This window comes from Procambarus clarkii, chromosome 36 (assembly GCF_040958095.1).
Source record: "Procambarus clarkii isolate CNS0578487 chromosome 36, FALCON_Pclarkii_2.0, whole genome shotgun sequence".
Lineage (NCBI taxonomy): Eukaryota > Metazoa > Arthropoda > Malacostraca > Decapoda > Cambaridae > Procambarus > Procambarus clarkii.
In genome coordinates, this window is record NC_091185.1 from 32060965 (window position 1) to 32073236 (window position 12272).

The window sequence follows — 12272 nt, forward strand, 5'->3', positions numbered from 1 at the left end:
TTATATATAAATAAATAAATAAATAACCTAGAACCTATAAGTTGTTTGACTTTAGCAGATAATTAAGTTGAGGATTATTATAGGTTCTGTTATCTGTATATATCTTCCATGCTGAACGTGATTCTCGATCGAGCTACCTCTAACTTTCATGCTCTCTGTACCTTTTTACCACCTCTTAGCCTCTATCACCCTCCTCATACAGGCTCGCACAGTGTTTTTGATGTGTTGCGGGTAAACAGTGGGCGCCGCCATCTTTACCCTCTCTTCAGTCACCCCCATCATGGTCTCCTTCACCACCTCCAAATTTACAGGAGTCTTTGGCATGCTGGCGCTGGGCATCTGCGCAGGGCTCATGAAACCTGTGTACTCCTCCCTCGGGGCCGACCAGTTCAAAGTTCCAGAAGAGCGGGAGCAACAGAAGAGGTATGTTAAAGTGGGAGAGGTTCATCAGGAGGTGAATTGGGGATATTGACGGCTGGGAAGACGAGGGTTAAAAGTTGGTGGGGTTTTGTAAAGGAATTTGATGGGTTTGTAGTGTAGCTGATATTTGTCCTTGCTATACACAGTAGGAAGTTGTTACGGACCCGAGTACAGCGTCGGAGCACGGAGCAGTGACGACAACGCCATCTGTGAGTCCGCTCTCGAAACCCACTCCAAATGGACGACGCCATCTAGTGGGGACAGGATAGGCCAGCAATAAGTGTTGGATTCCTGTCCTAGTCAGCTCATGACGTAGCCGCTGCTGACCTCTGGTGAGGTGGTGCTTAGACAGTGAACGCCATCTATGGAGTGAAGAGGTGGACGTTTGTGTCTAAGCTTGTGAGTGAAGCGTCCCAGTATTAATGACGTGTCTGATTGCAGAGTCGACCTGGGACTGCTGTGTTGGACGATGGATCAGTCTACCCAAGGCAGCCAAGGTCTCTTCACCAGTCTGCTGAAGAAGCTGTGAGTCACCCCCGGACGAACTCTGTTGAGAGTAATATGCCTGCCTGAGGCGTGGCAGTGTCGGGAATCGCCTTATCCAGGGTTGGCTGGTGGAAGAGACCACTCACTGGGGTGCTGTATGAGGAGAGTGACCAGCGAGTCACACGAGGCTCCTGGCTAGGGCTTGCAACCCTAGTATCGCTCGTGGAGTGGCCTACACAGCGGAGCTGATCGGTACCTGCCAGCTACAGGCTGGATTGTGGTTGAAGGCCATCACGACGAAGCACCCAGTGGGACTGTGATTTGGCTGGCCTGTGGCCAGGGTAGATTCGCAGTAGTCATCAGTGGATTCATCATGGGCCACGGAAGAAGGAACCAGGGCTACCCAGAGTGAGCGTGGCCAAGTATCCAGTGTCTTCGGAGGAAGACGAACCTGTACATAATTGTGTAGTTATAATCCCCGTGTGTGACTGTTATTTATTTATACATGGTGGTGGAAATATATATCAGAAAAACTGGATCATTTGTATCCCTCCCCCTTTAATTTAACTTGTTACGGAACACACCCCTTGAAAGCCTCTACTAACTTGGGGCCGGATTCCCAAACTCTACTACCATCAGAGAAGAACCCGGTTGCGCCCCAGTAGGGCCATAACAGAAGTTCAATTAAAAAGTTGCAGGCAAGCTCCAGAACAAACTCGCTGAGAAAAGCGTTAACAAGGACTTAATGCTTGATGATGGAAAACTAATTGATGGATGGAAAGACGTGTGCTTTTTAGTTAGCTTCAATAATACTTTGTAATTTTGTTGAAATGGTCAAGTAGTTATGAATGACTAAACAATCCTGCTCTCGATGACGTGTTAGATGGAGTTATTAGTTCGTTTTTGCACATAAACCAGAAAACTGGTAAGTTGTCATCTTAGCACTCTCTAAACTTTCTGCTGCAGATTCTTTTACGCCTTCTACTGGATGATCAACGCTGGCGCCTTCGTCGGGCTATTCATAACAGCTCAAATACGAGACTCTGTCCAGTGCTTCGGTGATGACTGCTACTTCCTCTCCTACATTATAATGGCCGGCCTCATGGTTGTCTCCACCGTCATCTTCGCTGTTGGTCAGTCCTCTAGGATAATAATCTTTATTTTTTTTATATTTGTTGATGTATTTTAATATAAGTAATGTGATTTAATATGTGCACATTTTGATAATATAACGAAACATTATAGCAAAGCCACAAAAACGTGATTGTATCCTAGTTTATTAAGCCCAGATCACTTCTCGGTATATTAGGCCCAGATCACCTCCCAGTATATAAGACCAGATCACTCCTCGGTATATTAGGCCCAGATCACCTCTCAGTATATAAGACCAGATCACTCCTCGGTATATTAGGCCCAGATCACCTCTCAGTATATAAGACCAGATCACTCCTCAGTATATTAGGACCAGATCACTCCTCAGTATATTAGGCCCAGATCACTCCTCAGTATATTAGGCCCAGATCACTCCTCAGTATATTAGGCCCAGATCACTCCCCAGTATATTAGGCCCAGATCACTCCCCAGTATATTAGGCCCAGATCACTCCCCAGTATATTAGGCCCAGATCACTCCCCAGTATATTAGGCCCAGATCACTCCTCAGTATATTAGGCCCAGATCACTCCTCAGTATATTAGGCCCAGATCACTCCTCAGTATATTAGGCCCAGATCACTCCTCAGTATATTAGGCCCAGATCACCCTCAGTATATTAGGCCCAGATCACTCCTCAGTATATTAGGCCCAGATCACTCCTCAGTATATTAGGCCCAGATCACTCCTCAGTATATTAGGCCCAGATCACTCCTCAGTATATTAGGCCCAGATCACTCCTCAGTATATTAGGCCCAGATCACTTCTCAGTATATTAGGCCCAGATCACTTCTCAGTATATTAGGCCCAGATCACTCTCAGTATATTAGGCCCAGATCACTCCTCAGTATATTAGGCCCAGATCACTCCTCAGTATATTAGGCCCTTTCAGTATAGGCCCAGATCACTCCTCAGTATATTAGGCCCAGATCACTCCTCAGTATATTAGGCCCAGATCACTCCTCAGTATATTAAGCCCAGATCACTCCTCAGTATATTAGGCCCAGATCACTTCTCAGTATATTAGGCCCAGATCATTCCTCACCAATGTAACGTACGATTATGTTACGTTGTTGGGTAGATTAGATACTGTGTTTTGTGAGCTTCATATTTATTTAGTAGTTCTGGATACAGCAGTGTCGTAGAAGTTGAGACGGAGCTTGGAGCAGAGCAGAGAGCTGAGTGTGGCCGGAGTCGCGGAGCTATATGTGGGAGAGTGTTGTAGCTGGATGCTGTCCTAGTCTGCTGCCTGTTTTGTGTCGAAGCTGCAGCGTCTTGGAGACGATTAGAACTGCATATGCAGAGTGCTACATTCTTGACTGGAAATTGTACTGTTTGCTATTCTCAAATCGCTTGCTTATATACAGTGACTACACCTCACAATAAGATAGGAGGGCTGAAAAACCGTTACCGGCATATAGGGATGGAATTATAGCTTGTGTAGTTAGTGTTAATTAGTTATGTCATTAAGATGATGAGATAATGGAGCGAGTATAAGTTTACTCGCTACAGCATATTAGGCATAGATCACTACTCAGTATATTAGGCCCAGATCACCTCACAATATATTAGGCCTAGATCACTTCTCAGTACATTAGGCCCAGATCACTCAGCATATTAGGCCCAGATCATGCAGCAGCATATTAGGCTCAGATCACGCAGCAGCATATTAGGCCCAGATCACGCAGTAGCATATTAGGCCCAGATCATGCAGAAGCATATTAGGCCCAGATCACACAGCAGCATATTGGGCCCAGATCAGGCAGTAGCATATTAGGCCCAGATCACTCCTCAGCATATTAGGCCCAGATCATGCAGCAGCATATTAGGCTCAGATCACGCAGCAGCATATTAGGCCCAGATCACGCAGTAGCATATTAGGCCCAGATCACGCAGCAGCATATTAGGCCCAGATCACACAGCAGCATATTAGGCCCAGATCAGGCAGTAGCATATTAGGCCCAGATCACTCCTCAGCATATTAGGCCCAGATCATGCAGCAGCATATTAGGCTCAGATCACGCAGCAGCATATTATGCCCAGATCACGCAGCAGCATATTATGCCCAGATCACACAGCAGCATATTAGGCCCAGATCACACAGCAGCATATTAGGCCCAGATCACGCAAAAGCATATTAGGCCCAGATCACACAGCAGCATATTAGGCCCAGATCACGCAGCAGCATATTATGCCCAGATCACACAGCAGCATATTAGGCCCAGATCACACAGCAGGATATTAGGCCCAGATCACACAGCAGCATATTAGGCCCAGATCACACAGCAGCATATTAGGCCCAGATCACGCAAAAGCATATTAGGCCCAGATCACACAGCAGCATATTAGGCCCAGATCACGCAGCAGCATATTATGCCCAGATCACGCCGCAACATATTGCACTATGGCAAAGTTGCCTGTTAGATCCTGAGGCACAATACAAGTACAATGTTATTAGTTAGCATTGGGAATGTGATCACAGGAGAGCTATGGTGACCTCAGCAGAGTAACTGAGATGTGTTGTTCAGCATTTCCGAGGTTGGACAGCTACACCAACCTGTCCTCTTAAAAATAACGTCGCTTTTGGCTGTTTGCCCGTATGGTCGAAAGTGGACGTAATTTGAAAATGAAAAAAAAATTAAAATAAATTTTGATTTTTTTTTTCAACAACAGTAAGTTAAGGGTCCTCAGGTAGGTTAGGTGGGCAGGAAATTCTCATAAAGGTTAAAATTTTTATGAAAAATGTTAATTGAAAGTTTCCTCTCCTAACCTTTCTGAGTAGGCCGGACGACTCAAATAGAAAGCGGGACAGTACGTCACTTTTGTGAGTCGATTTCATTTCAAATTACGTCCACTTTTGGCCATAGCGTGCATACGAGCGAAAAGCGACGTTATTTTTAAGCGGACGGGTTGGTAGCCCTTCGCAGCAGTGCAGACAGTATTGGTGGATTATGTGACTGGTTATCATGAGTAGCGTGCTTTTTGTGTTATGAGAGAATAACAGTTGGCCAATAATTTGAGAGAGATAAGGGAATTCTTCAGAGATAGGGATATTAGGGATTAGGATGTGTACCAGTGGACGCTGGGGTGCAAAACACAGGTTGGAGACCCAGTAAGCCATGTTGTGGGCTAGTGTAAATACATGAAATATACTGTGTACATATTTGTGAATGTATAGATTTGATACTAGCTGCATTTTTATCATTAACCTTTGTGTTCACTGCCAATGCTGTAACCTCGTTGTAGAGGGCTTGTGTCATGCTAATGACATATATGTGATTAATATAACTTGAATATATAATGAAATAATATTGAGATACATTTACATACGAGTTACAACATTTGGTGGCAGTAGTAGGATTTGGTAGGAAGAGAGCACAGTGAGAGATTGGTGAAGGATTAGCTAGGATGTATAACATAACCTCTTTCAGAGCATTTACCTGAACAGAGGAGCCGCCTGGTTCACAGACTGGCAACACTCGGACTATAATGACGTGTATCTGATGCTTGTTTGAACGGTACCGACATCCTGGTGTACCAGATGTCTTCACAAACAAGATGACTCCAACAGAGGGTCATTCATACCTCATTCACAATTTCTGCTGCTGCATTCTAAGTTAGTTAGTTTAGTTCATTTATTATGCACCCCATACCAATCTTGTGGGCGGTAGCGGAAAGGGTTACAGAGGCACATAATGGGCTCAGGGACTGAACCTCACAATTCATTTAGCTAAGCAAGTTACAATCTTGATGAGCTAGTTACGAAATTCAATAAAAGTCGTCACATCAACAATGGGTTCGAGATCGACCTCAAGTACAGGTTCTAAATTAAGCAACTGACATATGTGGAGAGCTAGTGTCAAAATTTATGTTTGTCCTGCACACCGCCCGCATCCAGTGGGCAGCGGTGGATAGGTTACAATCACTCGGTTACTACCTACATTCTAAGAGAGAACTTTCTACATTTTTTCCTACAACAACAGACTCCTCTGGGCACTACTGTAGTGTTTCAGGTACAGGCTCCTCTGGGCTCAACTGTAGTAGTGTGTCAGGTACAGGCTCCTCTGGGCTCAACTCTAGTGTGTCATGTCAAGGCTCCTCTGGGCACTACTGTACTGTGGGTCTGTGATCATTATAACAGTTGTAAACTGGTGTGATGATTTTGCATTTGAAGATGTTGCGGAATGAAAGAAGTGGTAAATAAAGATCATATGTAATTCTGTGTGTAGTGATAGTTGTGTCTAAAGGTCGTTTGTACTGCTATATAAGCTATGAAATTTTGTTTATTGTTGGGGAGGTGACACCGGGGGCATAGGAGTGTCTTTTTTTTTGTTTAATCAGGCAATGGTGGGTGCCTACTAGTCGTTATGTGTTTATATTTTTACAGGACGGACGCTGTATAAGGAGGGGCCCCCAGACAAAATGATGTTAAGAGCAGTTCGATGCATTGCACATGCAGTCACTAAGACCTGGGATAAGGACCGAAAGCCTGTGCAGCGCTGACTTGACCGTGCTCAGGACAAATTTGATTCTCAGTTGCTGCTGGACGTGAAGGTGACCTTGCGTGTCCTTCTGCTGTTCTGCACCTTCCCGCTCTTCTGGGCTCTCTTCTACCAGACCTCCACTGGTATGATATTCCAGGCTAAACGTCTCGACGACATGGTGGGCAGCTATAGGATCCCGCCAGAAATGTCTTCCATTGCCAACCCACTGCTCATTTTAGCTCTCATTCCGCTCTTTGATTTTGTGTTCAATCCTTTTTTGGCCCGCGTTGGCGTCCTCGCCAAGACCACATCCCGGATGATCGCAGGGATGTGCTTCACCATCATCGCCTTTCTGGTCTACGCAGTGGTGAACCTGAGCGTGGAACAGACTTTCATTCCTCCAGAGCAGACAAGAATTCAGGTTTACAACGCACTGCCTTGCCAGATGGTGGTGGAGGTGCCCTTCGTCAAGTCTGGTCAGCTGAGTGTGGAGAGCTGAGGCCAGGTGGTTCTGCCTAGCTTGACTGTCACATATGGTGATGAGGTGGAGGCCAAGGTGATAGCCTCCTGCCTCGCCCCGGACATGAGACAGGTGAGAGTGAGGGTGCTGGGTGCCCATGAGACAACACTCCTTGTCACCTCCACTGGCGTGCTGGCTCTCCCTCCCACACTCGAGTACATCAAGGACGAAGATGCAGACACCAAAGTGAGTCTCAGTACACAACCATTTCTCAGTACCTCTGTTTCTTAGGTATAAAAGGCACTATGCTGATATCGACATAGACTATAGAGAGTAATCTCTACAGTCTACAGTTTATTGTTTCATGTAACTAACAACTGGAAAGTGTCTCATTAACTGAGTTACTTTGACGCCAATTTAACAATAGGATACTTCAATAAACTCAATAACAGGTGGGTAGTGGTGCGTAAAATAAAATTGATATGAATTATTTTTCCAACATTTTGCCTTTCTCATATAAACCTGTTAAAACATTATTAGCATAGTTTTGAGTAATAAAGAAGTGACACTCGTCTTTATTGGTGTTATTATTATTAGTGTGGTTATTATTTTTATTATCATTATTATTATTTATTATTATTATTATTATTATTATTCTGATGGTGCCTAAGAAATAAATATTCTGTAAAATTTAGGGCCTAGTTTCCTGGTGTTGTTCAGTTGTGTTGGTTCCCCTGACAGGTGCGGGTGTTGGTGCCTGCGCACAACGAGCTCAACGTGACACTCACGTACGACACCATCCTCCACAACTTCCAACTCCTGAAGGGAAAGACGGAGTTCCAGCGCATCAGTCCCCAGGAGTACAAGGTGATGGTGGAAGAGGTGGAAGTTGGGGAGGCTGCAGTGTACCAGGACGGTGTGTACGACATCGTCATCACCACCACCGACGTCTTCCTCTTCCCCATGACGGCCCCTGCAAACGTCCACATGTTGTGGCTCCTTCCCCAGTACGTCCTCATCACCATCGGCGAGGTCCTCTTCTTAGTCTCTGGCATGGACTTTGCCTACTCGCAGGCCCCGATGGCCATGAAGTCTTCACTGCAGGCAGCCAATCTCTTCACAATTACTGCCGGCTTGTGGCTCTTTGCAGGACTAACGAGCCTGAGCTCTTCCACGGGGCCTTCAAGCACCGAGCCTCGCACGAAGCCATCTTCTATGCTTGTCTCATGTCCGTCAACACCATAATTTTCTTCATGTTGATTAAGAGACACAACAAAAACTCGCCAGTAGACCCCGGAAAGGAGTCGAAGATGACAAGTGAAGCCTGTGAGCGAGACCAACAACAATTAGCTTCTTACGACAATCCTGCTTTTGTCATGTAACGGTCTGTGTAGCCGTATTTCCTGTGACGACGGTCACGGCTGGATTGTTCAAGTGTCACGTATGAACAATAAATTCATCACGCAGTCCCCGTGGTAAAGTGGTAAGACACTCGCTTGGCGTTTCGCGAGCGCTTTGTCCTGGGTTCGTACCTGGCCGGGGAGGATTTACTGGAGGCTCAAATTCAGCACCCATATACAACACATAACTAAGAAAGTCTCTAAAACAGTTGGTATACTCTGTAAAAGTAGATTTTATGAACCTAACTCTGCTCTCATCTCACTATATTATGCACTAATCTATCCCAATCTTAATTATGGTATCTGTGCATGGTTCAACCACTGCAAACCACTTTAATTCAACTGTAGTTGAATTAAAGTATCACCTAGCAAAAATCTGCTATCAGAATAATAACAAATTCTGCTTTCAGACAACACTCAGCCCCTTGTTTAAATCCCTAAACATGCTAAACATGAACTCCCTTCATATATTCTCTTGTGTCAACTACATTTACAAAACCCTGTTCTTAAATGCAAATCCTGTTCTGAAACTCTCCCTGGACAGATGTAATAGGACCCATAATCACCACACCAGAAATAAATATCTCTTTGATATTCCCAGAGTCAAACTTTTTCTGTGTAAACACTCTATGCAAATAAAGGGACATAGTCTATGGAACTCACTCCCTAATGAATTGAAAAGCTGTCCAACTTTTGCGTCATTCAGAAACAGAACTAAAAGTACCTAATTTCATCTTCGTAGTTTCCTATCTTGTTGCTTTAAAATTGCACTGTATCTAATGCTACCCAATCTCCCAATCATTATGTACCTAATCCAAACCACTTTACCATTGTAATCATTGCTGTCTTCTTACATGCGCAATCAATTTGCTGTATGGTGCCTATTAATCTTGTCTAAATTACCAATCAAGCTGTCAGTGTAATCAATCAGAGCTACCAATGTGCATTAATATACCTACTAATCTCTCCCATCTCATTTTTCTTTTTTCTTGCAGTGTATCTGTTATTTTTTAATTCTGCCTGAATTTACCTACTTAACATTATCTGTTAAATTAAGGACCTGCCCAAAACGCTGCGCGTACTAGTGGTTTTTCAAGATTGTAAATACTGTGCTATGTATTCTCACAAACCCATTGTACTTCTTGTATATAAATAAATAAATAAATAAATAAGTAAATAAGTAAATAAATAAATAATAATATGGGGTATAGTACGTGTACATCCGTAGGCGTTGGATGTTGTAAGTAATATGACACTGGTTGGCCGGCTTGTGGTCAACTGGTGCCTATAGGAGAGACAGTCAGTTTTCAACTCACCGCAGGCCTGGCTGGACGCACCTTCACAACACTAGCTGATGAACTGTGTCTATCTCTCTATCTCTTCTTCTTCTTTCTCTCTCTCTCTCTCTCTCTCTCTCTCTCTCTGCATGAGAGACCGCCGAAGAACCACCCCAGCACGGGCAAGAACAACACCATCCTCCTGAAGCAGAGCTTGGGGCTGCACGAGCCCCAGGAGAAGGACGTCCGAGCCCCGCATCTATGTGTTCCAGACAGAGATCATCACAGCCCCCTTTCACCCGTGGCTGACTTCCTTCATGACCCAGCAGGAGGAATAATAATTATCAATTACACCAATTATTATAATAATAATATAATTAATAATTATTACTCATCTTTCTGCTGGGTCACGAAGGAAGCCGGCCATAAGTGAAATATACATATAGGGCCACCATGCCCCATGACATGCTCAGTACTATAACCACTCACCCACAGACTATACAAAAGTTTTGGAGTCATTTACTTGACTTTAAACCTGCAATTCCGTGACTATGACCTGCAGCGCTCGTGATTATTTTGGGCAAAGATATTTCATCAAATCATTTCATCATTTTAGTGCTGCATGAGCATCATTTGCGTGCGCACGTGCTGAGGCGCATTTGTGTGCTGCATTTTGTCGTTATTGTGTCATAAAATACTACAGTTTCTAAATATCACTTTCAAATTGTAAATCATTTGCTAAATATCTTTAACAACTCCTACATGTAAACTAACTTTCTGTTTAGTTTTAAGTATTACCCAATTATACATGTAAATAAATATCCAAATTATGTTTACATCAGCCCATCCTCCTGTTTTGATAGTACTGTTGTTGTTGATATAGGGGCGATGACGATCAAGGAATCGGATGCGCCCCAGCTGAACGATACCAGAAAAGTGCGGAGAGGGATGGTAACCTTAAAGTCTCTACTGTTGACAGACGTGTCCAATAAAGTGAAAGGTATGGCGAATGATGCCATAACGGACGTCCTCATCTTCTGCACCCACTCCATCAAAGAGAATGGGAACCGTGAGGTGAGGAATATGCAACCTACAGACAGCACTCTGCACTCTGTAGTCTGACGTGAGCACTATAAAACCGTGGGCAATGGAGACGTGGATGTTACACAGTATCCTCCTGGTTCGAACACCACTGACTGTAGGAAGAATCCACCAACTTAAAGACTATGGGGATGCGCACCCTGAGAGGTGTACCCAATCCGAAGGCGAGTAAGGGTCATTTCAAGAAGATGCGAGTGTTGACGGGCCTGAGGACGGTAGAGGCACCATATAGGAGGCTACCCAGAGACAACCTAAGGGCAATCAACATCTCCTCCGCCCAAGCCACGAGGCAGGTTGCCCGAAGATGCTACAGTCTCCGTTAGGTTCAGAAGCACCTGTGTAACTTCATTGTGAACATATACCAATCCCGCTATTTCATCTGCCTCCTCATTGCCATGAATCCCGGCATAAGACGGAACCCATTGCAGAAACCGACCAACCCGGGGAACCTGAGTAAGATAGCAATTCCCCACGGATCTGTGCCACCGTATGACGGTGGACATGCGGACGCCGAGATGATATCACAGGACTGGAAGGCAGTTCACGTAGAAGACAACCAACGAGGGCCCGGAAACGTGACGGAGGAGTCTTAATACGAGCAAAAATTGCGAAGTTCCCCAGCCAGGCACGAATGATCAGGGGAAAGCTTCCATGTCTGGCACAAGGAGAAAGGAACAAAGAAAGCAGCCGCCGAGGTTGACGGCAACTGACCAACATGGGACCCATCTGTGTAAACCTCCAGGTGTCCTTTTTATATCGAAGGGTTCAGACCCTCTAAATCCTTCTTTCAGCAAGGAGACATGAAAAAGTTCACCGACACACTGAGGAGCTCCTCTGCCCATGGCAGGCACTGGAGAGACGACCAGACCAGGGATGGGTTCTGGGACTGGAAGGGAAAACTCCGAATAAGCGTCAAAGATCAAGACTATGAAAGGCAGATGACGGCGCCTGAAACGTCCCGCCGGCACATCCCACAAGTATTCATCGGGCACCAAGCGAGTAAGCAGATGTGCAGCTGGGAGACGCACTATCCGTTGGGATCGTCGACAAAGAGCTAGAAGGCGTTCAAATCATAGTGGTAAAACTCCCGACTCTGCATGGAGAGAGAGCACTAGCAAGGAGGGAATAACCCCAAGCGCAGAGCGAAGGGCACCATTTTGGAAAGGATAAAGCTGCGCTAAAACCGATGGAGCCGCTGAGCCATAGACTTCAATGCCATACATGATCCTGCTACATATGAAGGCCTTATATAGAGGGCTAAGAGAGAGACACCCGCGAAGCCCCCAATGCCACCCCGGAGAGCCGCTTCATGATGGTGATGCGGTGAAGATAGGAGGCCCCTCCCCCTCAAGAAAGCTACGTGACGCATTTTTTTTTTTAGCCGAGAGCCATCAACAACCACTCCTACCGACCTGTGATCCGTGGCGACCGGGAGACGATGACCCCCGACAGTCACCACCGGTTGAGCCAGTAAGCAGGTCCAGGTGAAGCTGG

General features: G+C 45.2%; 1 pseudogene; it reads left to right on the plus strand.

The window, feature by feature from the left end:
* The first annotated feature begins 280 nt into the window (after positions 1-280).
* On the plus strand, positions 281-8475 carry LOC138371739 (peptide transporter family 1-like; annotated as a pseudogene).
* Positions 8476-12272: the final 3797 nt, after the last annotated feature.